A 14,936-nucleotide genomic window follows, 5' to 3' on the forward strand; every position below is an offset into this window, starting at 1 on the left:
CCATAAGAAACTGCAGTAGGAAACATGAAATAATAATTTCTACAGACACCCAACTATTTGTTCAGCTTCCAAAGGTCCGAGATAGAGACAGAGATGGCGTGAATACCCATTCCAAACAGCCTTGGTCTGGTGCCAGGAGAATCTGATATAATCCTGCTTAATTCTCCAGTTTGGGACTCCAAATAAACTCGAGGTAATAACTCCTGGTCTCTATGTTCAGTGCCCACATCATGATGCCACCAGTCTGTGGGCCCTTTCTGGTCCACAACCTGAGGCTGCTTCTTCAGGTCCTAGGACCTCCTACCGCACTAAATGCAGGAGGCCCAGAAAAATGACAAAGGCATGGTATTAACTTAGAGAAAGCCTTTCTCCCATGCCTAGCCAAGCTGGCCTAAGTCTACACTCTCCCACAAGCAGGGAAGTAAGGGTCAAGAGTTCAAGAGATGCTCAAGCCCAGACCACAGTCCTAAGAGCCTTGAACCATTATTCGCAAGTGTTCTCACCTTGACTGTCACTATTCTTCTTAGAGATAGAACGGGATGAGGGGATAATAGAAATGGCTAAAGCTTTGCTTGTTTTTTTAGGACCTAGGACTGCAAATTGTGGATTCTCACTCTAAAAAAGCAAACCTATGACCAATACATGAAATTGCAGACAACTGAAGATGGTTCAGATGTCAGCTTGGACCCCAGACTAAGGACTCTGTCCTGGAGATGGAGTGGATCATGCACAATCAGTATCTGCAGCAGACGAGCTGCTTGACTATGGCACGGTCTACCAATGTCACCGCACGTTTACATAGCACTTTCATATATATCAGCGGTTCTCAATTTTTTTTTTATTTTTGGTAAGCCTCTATAATGTTGGCTTAAGATAAATAAGTGGATTCTTATTTTTGCTTCTATGTTCAATCTGCTGCAAGATCACATATCATAGTGCCAGCCACTGGAAAATTCTACTCTAAGTGTGTTGAAATAATGAGAGTGAAAAAGGCACATAATTTCTCAATGTTATTATGAAAATAGTTTGACCTCAAGGGCTCCCTGAGACTCAAGGACCACCTCCCCCACACACACCTTCTATGGTCACAGGACCACACTTTTGAGAAACACTGCTAGCAAATTTCATGAATCAAATCTCATTTGATTCCAGCAATCAACCTTTAAGATATGCAAAGTAGGTATTATTTGTTTTTCATTTTTTAGACAAGCACATTCAGTGGCCTTTCCAGGTTTACAAATTCAGTGGCTTCCTTTCACTTCTGAGAGAAAAACAATCTTCCTCAAGATTCTGCACATCACCATAAAAAGATCAGCAAGCATGCTTTTATTTAATAGCCTTGGTTTTAGGTGTTGTATATCAACAAAGGTTGGATTAGAACTAAAACAGCCCAACAAGAAAAAAAAAATGATCACTAGTAAAGTATTTATACTATATTTAATAATGAAATGACAAAAGGAGGAAAAAAGAAAAAGGAATCTGATTTGATGTTAATTTAGGCCACTGCCAATTCCTTTCCTCTCTTTCTTTTGGTCAGTCCTGTCTAAATTAGTTTGTCCTACTAAGGCCATAAGAAGAGAGGTATAGGAACCGTACCCAACATATCATCACACACATCCTGATTCTTCATTAAGACTATGGAAGTAATATCTAATACCATAATCTCTACATCAGCTATGGTTCGAGCTATGGAGGTTGCCTAGTCAAGTCATTCTTTTATGACTCTGAACCTAAAATACTTGCCTTTGAAAAGATCACAGTGATTGATTGTGAGTAGTAGACTTGTCTCATCAGGTTGAAATATAGTTGGAAAAATGCCTAATTGGATCTAACTACTGAAGGTCATCCTTTTATAAAGAATTAATCTTTTCAGACTCATACTTAACACCTTTAATTGAAAGTACATTTACTTTAATTGATATGGCACAGGATATTCTTGATTTCAGGGAAGCTGAAAATAGGTATGATTTAAGGCCAGAAACTAAGTCTGTGCAACTTTATAGAGGAAATGTTTGAAACTTGAAATTAACAGCTTCAAGACCCAGGCTACCAGTAATAACTCTTATTAAAAACCCTATTAATCCTGGGGTGCCCGGGTGGCTCAGTCGGTTGAGGATCCAATTCTCGATTTCAGCTCAGGTCATCATCTCAGGGTCCTGAGATTGAACCTTATGTTGAGCTCCATATCCAGTGAGGAGTCCTCTTGGTTTTCTCCCTCCCTCGCCTTGTGCCCCTCCCCGAGCCCTGGCTCTCACTTTCTCTCTAAAATAAATAAAATACTTAAAAAAAAAAAAGCTACTTTTAATCCTAAAAATAACCAAAAAGAAAAAAAAAAAAAACACTCCATCAAAAAACATACTCCTAAATTCAGTAAGCACAAACCCTTATTTTTCATTGTAGGCAAATATTGCATCACAAAGGTAAATGTCTACAGGGCTCACGCAGAGTATTTATTTTTTAAAATAGGTGATACCAACCACATGGGTTAAAACCCAAAAGGTACAACAAGGTGCTCTCTAAAATCTAGGCCTCCTACTCTTATTAATCAACTACCTGGTCCCCCCCTTAATGGTATAGGCTTTTTGTACATCCCTTCCTGAGATATTTCATGCATATATTAGCAAATATACATACACAGTTCCTTCTAGCCTGTTTAATACAAACGTAGCATACTATATCCGTTGCTCTGCACCTTGCCTCTTCTTTTAATAACATACCTTGGAATTTCTGCATAGTGGCTCACAGAGAGAGCTTTCTCATTCTTTTTTTTTTTTTTAATAGTTACATAGTATTCCGTTGTCTGCTATATCCTTCTCATTCAATGAACAGACTGTTTTCAGTCTTCCACTAGTATAAACAATGCTCAGTGAATAACCTTGTTCTTATGTCATTTCGCAAATACGTGGGCATGAAAATAAATTTCTAGAAGCAAATTGCTTGGTCAAAGGATAAACGCATTTGCAATTTTATAGATATTGTCAAATTCCCTTTCATTCAAGTCATCCCGATTTATACTCTCACAAGCAATTTGTAAGCACCATTGCAGGAACTCTCAATGAGTAAAGCAGGAAGTATATGGAAAAAACAGGGAGATGTGTTCTCCCAGCTGGAAAGCTTCTTCCCTATTTAAAGAGAGCAACTACTGCTCTGCACCAGCTGGTTAAGCCAGGCAGGAATTTGGGCTCAATTTTGTTTAAAAATAAATAAATAAATAAATATACACACACACACACACACACACACACAGATATAAATGTTATATATAAAATGCATATATGCTATATGTCATATACAAATATATGTACATTTGCTATATCCATTCAAAGTGACAAATCCAGAGATCTAGATTGTCATGTGTAACATCTTCCTTCTTGCTCATTCATCTGCAAGGGACAGTGGACACTGAAATGAAGCAGCTGGCTCTGAGGGTGGTGATGACGATCACATGAGCAAACGCTTAAGCGTTCCTGGTGACTGAGCTGCAGCAGGCCTGCGCAGATGAAGTATGCATCTGATAGGATGTAGCATTTTTCTGCACTTCTTACTGTACCACGTCAGGACAGTCTGATCAAGTTGTTGCTCCTGGAGGGCTCCAGAGCCAAAATGCCAACTCAGGACTAGGTGCGTTCCTTAGCTTCATATTCGTGTCTTTTAGCTCACGCCAAAAACTGGGGGCACACACCCTCCAAGAACCAGATGCGATCAAAGTGCTCAGAAGCCCAGGGACCACTGGTTCTCAAAGAGCATCAGCGACTGTAGTGCCACTGGCACTGCATACCCTCCACCACAGGATACTCTGGAGTGAGGCTGACTGCCAGCCAATTTCCCACGCTCTGAGGTTGCAGGACACAGCTGGGGTAACACTAGCCCAGAGGTGGCCTCTCCCTCCCAAGCCCCCTTTGCCCTTCTTTGAACCTAGGACTTCAGGTCAGGGTGAAGCTGCCAGTCAGTATCCGAGGAAGTCCAGGGGGAATGTTCCTCCTGGAACCTTTCCTTTATTGGGAGCAGGATGGAGACTTTCAAACAGGCTGGGCTATCAGGTCATCATTTCCAGTTCAGCTTGCTTCTTTCCTGCTCTTGGCACTGAACTGGAGTCTCTTCCCACAGACTTAGGAGAGAAAGGGACTATGGTGCCCATTAAGCTTGCTGGGCATCTCTGTCCACACCAGCAGAGAGCCTGGCACAGCCTGAGGAGGTACTGGAGCTGTGGGGACAGAGGTCTCCATTCAAATCCACTCACTACTTGTCTGGCATCTGTCATCTGTTTCCTCAACTGTGAGATGGGGAAAGTAATAATTAATGGCATTTACTGTCTGCCAGTACGTGCTTGATGCTTCACTTATGTTATCTTATGCTATGCTCAAAATAACACGTGATGTGGGGATGGCTCTTATGCCCTATTATTTCTCAGGGAAACTGAGGCTCAGAGAGGGTAAGGGACATACCCAAAAATCATACAGCTGATTAGGGCATCTGAACTAAATCTAGAACTGAAGGAATGTAATCCTTGTCTTCTCCAGGGCCCAGTCCTTACCTGAACCACTGTGAGTCCTAGTCTGAGTCTGTAGATGCTTCTAACTGGTCTCGCCACATTCAAGGTCATGATCTGCTCAGGAGCCAGCCAGCTTGTTATCTGGAAATCTGATCATCCCACTCCCTTGCTCAAAGACTCCATTTTGTTCTTCCCCTCTTTTTTTTTTTTTTTAATTTTATTTATTTATTTTTTGTAAGTAGGTTCCTCACCCAGTATGGAGCTCAACGCAAGGCTTGAACTCACCACCCTGAGATCAAGACCTGAGCCCTGAGATCAACAGTCAGATGCTTAATTGAGCCACTCTGGCACCTTCCCCTGGAATTTTTTTTTTTTTTTTTAAGATTTATTTGTTCATGAAAGACAGAGAGAGAGAGAGAGAGGCAGAGACACAGGCAGAGGGAGCATCACTGTAGAGGCGGGGTGACAAGTTTTTCTGATCTTGGAAGGAATGGGCGGCAGAGAGACTTTCTTCTGTCTGAATGTCTCTCCTCAGGCTGCCAGTTGGTTGTTTCTGGGTGCCTCTCGCCCACCTTCGGCACCCTTGCCCAAGTCCCCCGTGGAATGCAGGGATGGTGCTGTGCAGGGGGCAAAAGGGCACGTCAGCTGGTGAAGAGACAGGTGATGGTGGTGGTGGCAGCGATGAGAAGGGGTGCAGGGGTGGGCCAGCCAGAGGGAAGTGGGGAGGAAAGGAGGGGAGAGAGGGAAGAAGGCAGGAGGGAAGAGCCCGGGATCACAACCTGAGCCAAAGGCAGATGCTCAACCACTGTGCCACCCAGGTGTCCCTCCCCCAGGATTCTTAAAATTTTAAATCCTTGGCATGACCCCCTGAAGACCTGCTTCTACCTGCCTCCCCCCCTTCAAGTGTCCCACACTGTCTGCTGCTCTCCTCGTTGTCTCGGGCCTGCCCTCCCTGCCCAGGGGTGGCTTTGCAAAGGCGCAGTGTGGGCGGAGGGGGTCTGTCAGAGCCCTGTCACCAGTGGGCTCAGGAGACAGAGGGAAGAAAGGGACTGCAGCTGGGGGCACTTCTGAGGAGTTCAGCTGTAAGGCCTGGAGAGAAACCGCTGTAATCGGAGGTGGGGAAAGAGAGGGCTTTTTAAGATGGGTGAAGAGAAACGTTTGTGTGCTGGTGGGTCAGGCCTGGTAAAGAGGGAAACAGGGAGGGCGGGAACAGAGAGGTGCTCCTGGGGGGCTGCAGCGTGTTGGGGAGCCAGCTTCCCTCGCTGCTGGCGAATCTCCACTCCCCCTCTCCCTCACTTGACTTGCCCTTTTGCGGGAGGCCAGGAAAGAAGGGGAGAGGCAGCCAGCCGAGGGCCGGCCGCTTTCCAGCGCAGCCTCCTGGCCTCTAGCCCCACACCCAGCACGTCACGTTCCGTACCAACGCAGTGTGTTACTTCAGTGTCCGTCCCATCTACCAGCCGCGAGGCTCCCGAAGGGCAAAGACCTGCAGCTTGCCAGCACAGACAGCACCTGGCACGCGAGCGAGTGAATGCACGCCCGCGTGACTGAAGACAAAGGAGTGACAATTCTGCAAGTCTGGCTCTGTCCAGGCTTCCGAGACCCTGTCACCCCAGCTCCCGGGCCGCCCTTTCCCTGTGCGCCAGCCACTCCCGTCCGCCCGGCCCTGTAGTCCCAATCTGCGGCCCCCCTCATCTCCCTTCTCCTTCTCGAGGAGTAATTCCAAGTGCGTAACCCAAACCCAGGTACGTGTCCCCCAGAGGTTTAGACCCATCATCCAACTGTCTACACAGCATCTCTCCATGCAATGTGCAGACTCCGGAAAACCCAGCATGGGCAGAACAGAACACATCCCTTTCCTCCTCAGATTCACTTGTCTCTCTGCCCCCCACGCGGCAGGTGGCCGTGACAGCCACCGCCACGACCTGTGGGCTCGGCCTGCTAAGTGTCCTCAGATCGCCCACTTCTCTACGGCTCTGCCATCGCTGACCAAAGCACGTCTCCGTTATCTGCCGCACGAGGAGAACAAACGACCCGATGAACAAAGGCTGTTTCATGCCCACACCACGCACTAGGCGCGGAGAGCGGCGCGCCCAGAGCCACAGACGCGCAAGAGGACAAGGCCGCAAGAGGGGGACGCGCTATTACCCGGGTGTAATCCTTGGCAGATGAATGTGTTGCTCAGAGAGAAAATCATCGTATTTAATGAGATGTGGAAAACGACGCCAAAGCAACCATAAGCCGAAGGACACCAAGGAAGGCCGCAAGCGAAAGCACCAGGAGGAGAACGAGGAGGCCTCTTGCATCCAGGCCCGAGGCTGCCCGCACGCGGGGTTCACGCACGTCTCTCTAGGGCTCAGTCTTAGGTCAGCGAACCACACCGACCCCCGGGTCCACGGAAGCTTCCTCTGGGCTCCGCAGCTCCGCTTCAGCCGCTTGCGCCCGGCGACAGGAGCCAACGGTGCCCTCCGGGCTTCCGGGAGCCGCGCGCAGGCACCGTGAGCCCCTCACCGCGCCGCGGCCCTCCGGCGCCCGAGGTTCTGGGCGCAGCAAAGCGGAGGGGAAAGTCAGGGTTCCAGTCCTTCAAGAGTTTACAGTCCTCCCAGAGAATGACAGCTGACAGGAGGTAAAAGGACCGGGGAGCCCCAGCGTCAAGAAAGGGCTTAAAAAGTAGTAGGAGGACAAGAAACCGGGGCCTAAGTCACAGGAAGGAGCATTTCCCCCCTCTTGTTCTCACTCTCTCCATCGTTCACGCTCCTGTCAAATTCGTCTTCTCTGCGGTAAAGGCCCAATCACAGAATCATATGATTTTACAACTGACAGGGGCCCCGGGGGTCACCTAATCCATTTCCCTCCTTCCTCAGGTGAAGAAACCGAAGCCAAAAAGATCAAGCGGCCTGCGTAAGATTACACAGGGGGCTGATTCACTCGGCACTCCATAAATACTTATTGATCACCTACTAGGCGCCAGGCCTGTCCCAGGAGCCTTTGATGGCAGAAATGACACCCAAACCTGGAACTGACGCTTCTAGACGACTGCTTTTCATTCTAGACTGGCGGTTCTCAAACTGCAGGGTGAGCTGAGGTGCACTCTTCTCAAGGAAGACTTCTTTCCCCCAGTGACGTGCCTGCCCCTGGTACTTAAGCGCTGCGTGCAGTGGGAGATGTTATAGATGGGGGTGTGGCTCATATATAATGATTTGTGCGATGATGGCAGGAATAAAGGTTAAGAGCCCCTGCTGTATCCCTCAGCACTGTGCCCCAAGGCCCTGCTTGAAATGGAAGCTCTCTTCAAAGCACAGATTTCCACACACCCTGTGCCATGCTCCAGGACTGTGAGTCATATACCTAGCCCATCGCCCCCACACCCTGGCCCTGCCTTTAACTTGCCTCAAAAGAGCCTTTTGGATCAGTGAGTCTCCTAAAAGGTGAAAGTGAAAATTCCTTTCAGGATTGCACCTTCAGACACCCAGAAATATACCTATGGCCTGGCAAAGTATAAGCTGACAGCATCCAGAATTCTAGTCTCTACCAAGCCATGCAGCATCACAGAGCTTACGGTTGATGTCAAATAAATAGATCACGAAGCCATACAGTTGTCTTTAACAAGAAAACATGGGCAGTGACTAATCTAGTTGTGTTCATATAATGAACACACATGTGCATGAACACACGCACATGCACGAACACACGTGCACATGCATGAACACACACACACACAATTTCTTGAAATAAAATATCTTGATATATCTTCAAGAATTTGACCTTTACACTGGTGTCTACAGGTTTTTCTGCAGCTGGAACCTCAGGCTAAGGACTTTGACGCATCCCACTGGTTACTGAGCAGGCTGAAGGACCTTTTAGATTTACAGCTCATAGGGAACAAGCAGTCTGACTGCACAGGGTTTCACACAGCTGACACCTAAATTAGAGATGCATGTGCAGAGCCTTGCAAAGAAATTTCTCATACTCTGTACAATGCTTACACCTGTGAATAAATCATAGGCAAAAATATTATCATAAATAACTGCCTTTGCTGGCTACAAAAATAGTTTTCACCTGGAAACAATCCTAACAAAGTTCCTTTAACAAAAACCTCTTGCAAATCTACATGCTGCCCAAATAGAGAACATGATTGTTTCTTCTCACCCACTCTGCCCACTTTCCCCCTAAACAAACATGCTTTTTTCCTCTAGTGCATACTTTGGAAAATCATGAAAAACACTTCAATATACAGGAAAGTTCAAAGAGTAATAAAACAAATTCACATGTACCTACCATCTAGAACTTTTAAAATGGCACCATTTTGTCATATTTCAGAGCTTAATACATAAAATTTGAATACTGTTTTGCCCACACGTACAAAATCGATTGTTATGTCCTAACTGTGGTAAATCATGAGTGAACAGATTATCGTGTAAGGGCTCTGCTTCCTGTCACGTTTGTGGAACTGTATTTTCACGGGTGGCAGTCCTTTTCAGTATTTAGAGTGTCCAGTGGACATATTTACGGAATTGATTTTTACTGATAGGCCAAGAGGGAAATGGAATGACCACATAAAAACTAGAGGCAGGACTCCAGCTGGTAGAAGCAGAAACATTACAGCCTATTCAAAGTTCCTGTTCTTTAGCAGCAGGAAAAACTACTAAGCATTCTTGCTAGTTAGGGGTTTCTGTGTATGCGTCTTGATTGAAATCCACTGATAGAAGTACAGAAGCAGTCTTCATTAACGTCACTCGTGTTTGAAAGTCTGGCGTGCGTCAGGGTTTCCTGTGGAAAACCCAGACTCAACGTTTCTGTGACAGATACCACTCTTCGGTGCATCAGGTTCCCAAATCAACATGCCAAGCCAGTTACACTAAAAATGCAAAGAGTACCTCTAAGATATGGATTCGATCAATGTCCAGTTGGGCTCTTGATCTTACGTCATGGTAGGTGTATTTACACAGATCAATAGACAACTGTGGGGACGTGGGGGTGGCACACATACCTGCAGCATTCCTGGATGGGTCGAGTTTCAAGGTAATGACAGTTCACTTCAAGGCACACATTGTTACAATCTCTAATCATTATGGGCAACTATCATCTTCCTTGCCATTTGCATTAATTTTTGCAAAAAAGGACGGTAAGTAGTTCAAAGCTAAACTATACAACCGAACATTTGATTATCAAAAATAACAGAAATTAAAGGGAACAGAGAAAAAGATACTATACATATGTGAGATGTCAGTTACTCTCACTGAGCACTGAATTTAGCTTTGTTTGCTTGCAGCTCAGGCAAAAAAAAAAAAAAAAAAAAAGGAAAGTATTGCCTGATACGGTTCTTTATCAAAAAAGAAACATGTAAGGCAGATGTTTTTCCCTTGGCATTTATATCAAGGAGAAATTCTGTATGGAAGTCCCTTTATAAGGGACACTGAGTAATGTCTACAACAACTCTATGTTGTAAAGGGCAGAAACTTTTTCATATAAGTGTCTTCCAACTACGTGGTGCAAAAATGAAGATTTGTTCTCCTATGTGCTGAAGGCACCATATTAAATCTTACCTAAGTGATAGCATTTCTGCTGGGAGCTGAAATATTATAGCCGAGGTACATTGTTTCCTGATGATTTACCTCAATACAAGATGCCCAAAGAACCTGGAGAAATGAATGGCCTATACAGACTGCCTCCCGATGCCCTAAAGGGGTCTTTGTCAAGTGCTAGGATGGGTGATTCTGTGACTGAACTCTGACTGGCCCTGGGAAGCATCTGATAGCCTAGTACAGGTGTTGATTAAACACAGATCTCTCACTTCAGCTAAAACCTCAGTGCAGAGGTAACATTCTGCTGTGAACGTACCGGAGACTGACTCAGGTTATGTCCTGCCCTGGGGAGGTGGCCAACTACTAACATGGGCAGGCTGCAGGGTGGCTCCACTTCAAAAGGAAGCTCTGAGTCTGGCCAACAAATTGAACATGTTGTTCAGCTCAACACACCCAAATGCGCTGCCTCAGAAGTGAGAAAGGATAATTGTTTGCTTACAAATTTTAAAGGATGCCTGCTCCTAATCAAGAGAGCTAGCCATGGTAGTACAGCTACAATGACATAAGGTGAGCAGATAACCACAGAATTCTTTAAACGTTAGCGGGGTGATCACAAAAGCAGCATGAATTATGCTTTGAGGTTCCTATCAATTTGTATGTATCATCATCTCCAGGGGAAGCTATGTTAAAAATTAGCAAATTTAAAGGGAACATGATCACTTCTAACTCGGTTTAAAATACCCGCCCAATGAAGAAGAAAGCTGTGAAGGACTAATGAGCACTAAATGTTAATACCGGCATCCTCTCGGTGAGACACGAAAACAGAATCTTCCCTGGCTTTTTCCACAGGTAGTGCCTTAAGACGATTAAATTTAATGATAAATGAGATTGAGCACATATTTTCTCTTTTGATCCATTTCAGAGAAATGGCCTATAAGTAAATGTATTTACAGTCTAGTGTGGGTGACCCTTTGTCTTTGGCAAAGGCATCATAAATCCTCAAATTGGACTTTCCTGAAATTACTTCAGCAAATGGCTATTTATAAAATACACAGCTGCACAGAAAATAAACCTTATTACTAGGCATTTGATAGGTTGTGGATGGGCATCAGAAAGAAGTATACATTTATTAGAGCACATCAGGCAGCACTTGCCAGGATGCTAGATTGGGGACAGGGCTTTTATTCAGAATAATGTAAAAACAAAAAATTAAAAAACTCTAGCCCCACCCCCACCCACCAAAAAAGCATCCATTTGCTTTTGAGGCTTGGAGTTGTATGATTCTCCCAAGTACTGACACTAACAGGGTTGAAAAAGCATGAAGAGGGGTACCTGGGTGGCTCAGTCAGTTAACCACCCCACTCTTGGTTTCAGCTCAGGTCATAATCTCAGGGTTGTAAGATTGAGCCCTGCATAGCCCTCCATGCTCCGGGGCAGGGGGGTGGGGGTAGAGGGTCTGCTGTGAGTGTCTCCCTCTGCGCCTCCCCCCACTTGAGTGTGCTTGCATGTACTCTTTCTCTCTCAAATAAATAATCTTAAGAAAAAGAAAAAAAAAAAAGAAGAAGACTCGCACTGAGAGTGAGTGCGAGAAGCTTCCTTTGGATTACCACATCCTAAAAAGGCAACAGTATGTGAAAGCATTCATTATTCGCATGATATTTAAAATGAGGGCTAAAAATGTTTCTATGTATTTCTACAAAATTGCTTTTTCAACCTGAAGATGGCCACAAGCAAGGCGGGAAATCTGAAATTCAGTCTTATCTGTTTCCCGTGGATGCCTTTTCAAAAACCCCACAGTTGATCTGAATGCACAACTCTTCCTATGGCTGTAAGATGGTCCTTACAATGCAACTGCTACGTGATTCCTTCTCATCTGATCCTGGCAGATTTTTTAAAGTCAACATTCATACTTTTAGCAACCACTTTGTTCATTTTCTGGGTCTAGAGCATTGATTTATGGTGCTCATTACCACACTGTTTCAGGAAGGAACCCTCCCTTCAACAGACCCAATAAGGTAAATGGCATTCATCACCTGGCATAGAAACCAAACCATCCTAATTGAAAAATTCCAAGTATTTATAGCTCACCAAAACTGGAAAGACCCTCGACTTAGCCATGAAGCTCACCCTGCAATGGTGCAACACCACCTCCACCACAAAGGGCATACCTAGGACAAGCCTCAAAAGGAAACTAGTGGAATACAGAATCCTATCCTAAATGCTCAAAACAACTTTTGGCCTGTGTTCAAACACATGCTGTAGGACTGTCAAATAACGAAAATGATTTTCATGCGTAGGTCATGGAATCCATCTTTTAGAGCCATACTCAAAAATTTGATGACATTGAAAAACACGCTGAGGACGTCCAATAGCAACTCCCACATGTGTGACTTCACCATCAAGTGCAGAACTTACCAAGACTGTGGGGGTCATGCATTTTTCTTATCTAAGAGTCACTAATAAAAAAGATGTACCCAGCAATTTCCTTCAGGATGGTTTCTTCAGTGACTGACCGTTATACCTAGTCTGTTGATCTCTGACAAGGTTTTAAGACTAACTTAGCTTCTTAGATCTCTTGATTTCAGTGAAAATTTAATAAAGGAGGCCAGGCTGGATAAACAATTCTTAGTCTACAGAAGTATTTATGCAGCACACCCTGCAAACTACTTGCTATTTGCTTCTTTACTGTAAATTGGCAAGTGTGCTTTTCATAAGGAAGTACAAAAAACAGTGCCACCAGATAGGGAAGTCAGGAAAAGGTTCAGAAGGAAAAGTCAAGGGGGCCCTTCCAAAATGATTAGCATGACAGTAGAGCCTTTCTCCGCTGGTTTGAGGCAAAATAAACATGGATTATTTGTCAAGTTTAAGAGAACTAGATCATTTTTAAAAAATGAGCAAGACAGTGAATATCCATAACAAAGATAAAGGGATGGTAAAGGTCAACAATTAAGAACATTTTAGTAAATATACAGAATTCAAAAGATGGGCCAGAGGAGCTATGGTGCTATGTCATGTCCCTCCACGGAGTGCCTGGCATGGAGTCTGGCACGTAAGTAAGCTCTCAAGAAATATTCAAGAAATCTAATTGCATCAAGCAGGACACTGCTGCATGGCATTAAGTCACATGTAATTACACTAGTCAAAACCCCTGCATATGGAGGTAACCAATCCTATATAAATACCCAAATAACCCCCACCCCACCCCCCCAAAAAAGATTTCTGAGCTGAAGGCATTTTTTCAGTTGCAATGCAGGCCAGAGCCATGATCAGTAGAGGAGATTTAACATTAGGAATGGATCTGGGAGGGACGCCTGGGTGGCTCAGTGGTTGAGCATCTGCCTTCAGCTTAGGGTGTGATCCCCGGTCCCAGGATTGAGTCCCACACATTGGGGTCCCCAGCAAGGAAGCCTGCTTCTCCCTCTGCCTGTGTCTCTGCCTCTCTCTCTCTCTCTCTCTCTCTCTGCAGCTCTCATGAATAAATACAATTTTAAAGAAGGAAAAAAAAAAGGAATGGATCTGTGAGAATAAATGAGGCCTGCTACACTGAAGAGATTTCTGGCCAAAAAGCTATTTCTTCACAAGCAGTGAGCTAACAGTCAACGTCCAGGGTGGTGGGATTGACCTGGCCAAGACTCACAGGAAATATAAACTGTGGACAGTCGGCCTGACACCAAGGCTCTGGGTGACTGGAAAAGCATCACATCTATGATTGGGAAGCGCTGCTGCTGCACCACCTGTGCTCTGAGCTCCAGGCTGTTCTGTCTACAGCATACTTATTTTTATTTAAGTATAGAAGGCAAGGGAGCACATCTTATACCAATTACACCAGACTTCTCTACCTCCTCTCCTCTTCCACCCTCTAACTCCAATATCTTTGATTTGGTTTTATGGGGAGTCAGAGAACACGAATGCTTTTTTTGCTAGGTTCACTTGGCCTTATTATAGCTGGGTTTCTGAAGACAACAGTCTTGAGTTTAAATAAAATTTGTAACACTGACTTGTAACATTGACGAGCCCTGGGACCTTGGGCAATTAAGGTCCCAAGTCTTACTATCTCCAGCTGTAAAATGAGGAAGTAACAGTAACTACCTCAGAGAGAGCTCAGAGAGAAGGCAGCCAAGGATAGTGCCTGGCACACCGCAAGCATTCAGTGATTGCACAGCAACAACAGTAATAATTGCCACTGAGTTCTCCATGTCAGCTATTGGGCCCCTGCCTAGAGATGGATTCTTTCTCACCCCCTTTACCCAACCCACCGGGAGTACAGGAGTCCAATCGTCCACTGAGTCCTCTAATAGCTTCTAACCACAAACCAGAACACGTGTGACAAGGTTTCAGTTGGGAGGGAGGTGATGGTGGTATGAGTCTCTTAACTCTTTAAGAATCCCAGTAATAGGATCCCTGGGTGGCTCAATGCTGCCTTCAGCCTGGAGTCCTGGGATCGAGTCCTTCGTCGGGCTCCCTGCTTGGACCCTGCTTCTTCTCCCTCTGCCCGTCTCTCTGTCTCTCATGAATAAATAAATAAAATCTTAAAAAAAAAAAAAAAAAAAGCATCCCAGTAATGCTTGAATAAATGGGCCTGATCACTGGGAGCTGAGAAGAGTACTTTCCAACTCAGGGTTTGAAGGAAGGAAACAGACTAGTAATGGGGCTGCTTTTGAGTCCTTGATAATCCCCAGAGAGCAAAATAAACCCAGGAGGATCTGAGAATTCTCCTGATAATCCATCCCATGCCTCTTTCCCTTATGAATAATTTAAATTCCCTGCTTTGTCTGGTCAAATCAAAGATCCTAGTTTATGTGAAGGCAGAAAGGCACAACAGAAGATTGAAACGTGCCTAAGGTGTGTGATCCTGCCTGCCAGCCAGCCAGATCGGGGGATTCTCTAAGAAAAGAGACACAGGAAAAGCACCCCGTTCGTGA

General features: G+C 45.1%; 1 protein-coding gene and 1 long non-coding RNA gene across 9 annotated transcripts in view; one reads left to right on the forward strand and one right to left on the reverse strand.

Moving 5' to 3' along the window:
* STK39 (serine/threonine kinase 39) overlaps nt 1-14,936 on the reverse strand; it is a 291,605-nt gene that overhangs the window by 62,213 nt on the left and 214,456 nt on the right. The gene's annotated exons all lie outside the window — the stretch shown is intronic.
* Nucleotides 7,107-8,080, forward strand: LOC111094304. Its single transcript, XR_005384667.1, has 2 exons — nt 7,107-7,564; nt 7,742-8,080. It is a non-coding gene; the product is annotated as an uncharacterized LOC111094304 (long non-coding RNA).

The sequence above is a fragment of the Canis lupus genome, chromosome 36 (genome assembly GCF_011100685.1).
Source record: "Canis lupus familiaris isolate Mischka breed German Shepherd chromosome 36, alternate assembly UU_Cfam_GSD_1.0, whole genome shotgun sequence".
Taxonomy (NCBI): Eukaryota; Metazoa; Chordata; class Mammalia; order Carnivora; family Canidae; genus Canis; species Canis lupus.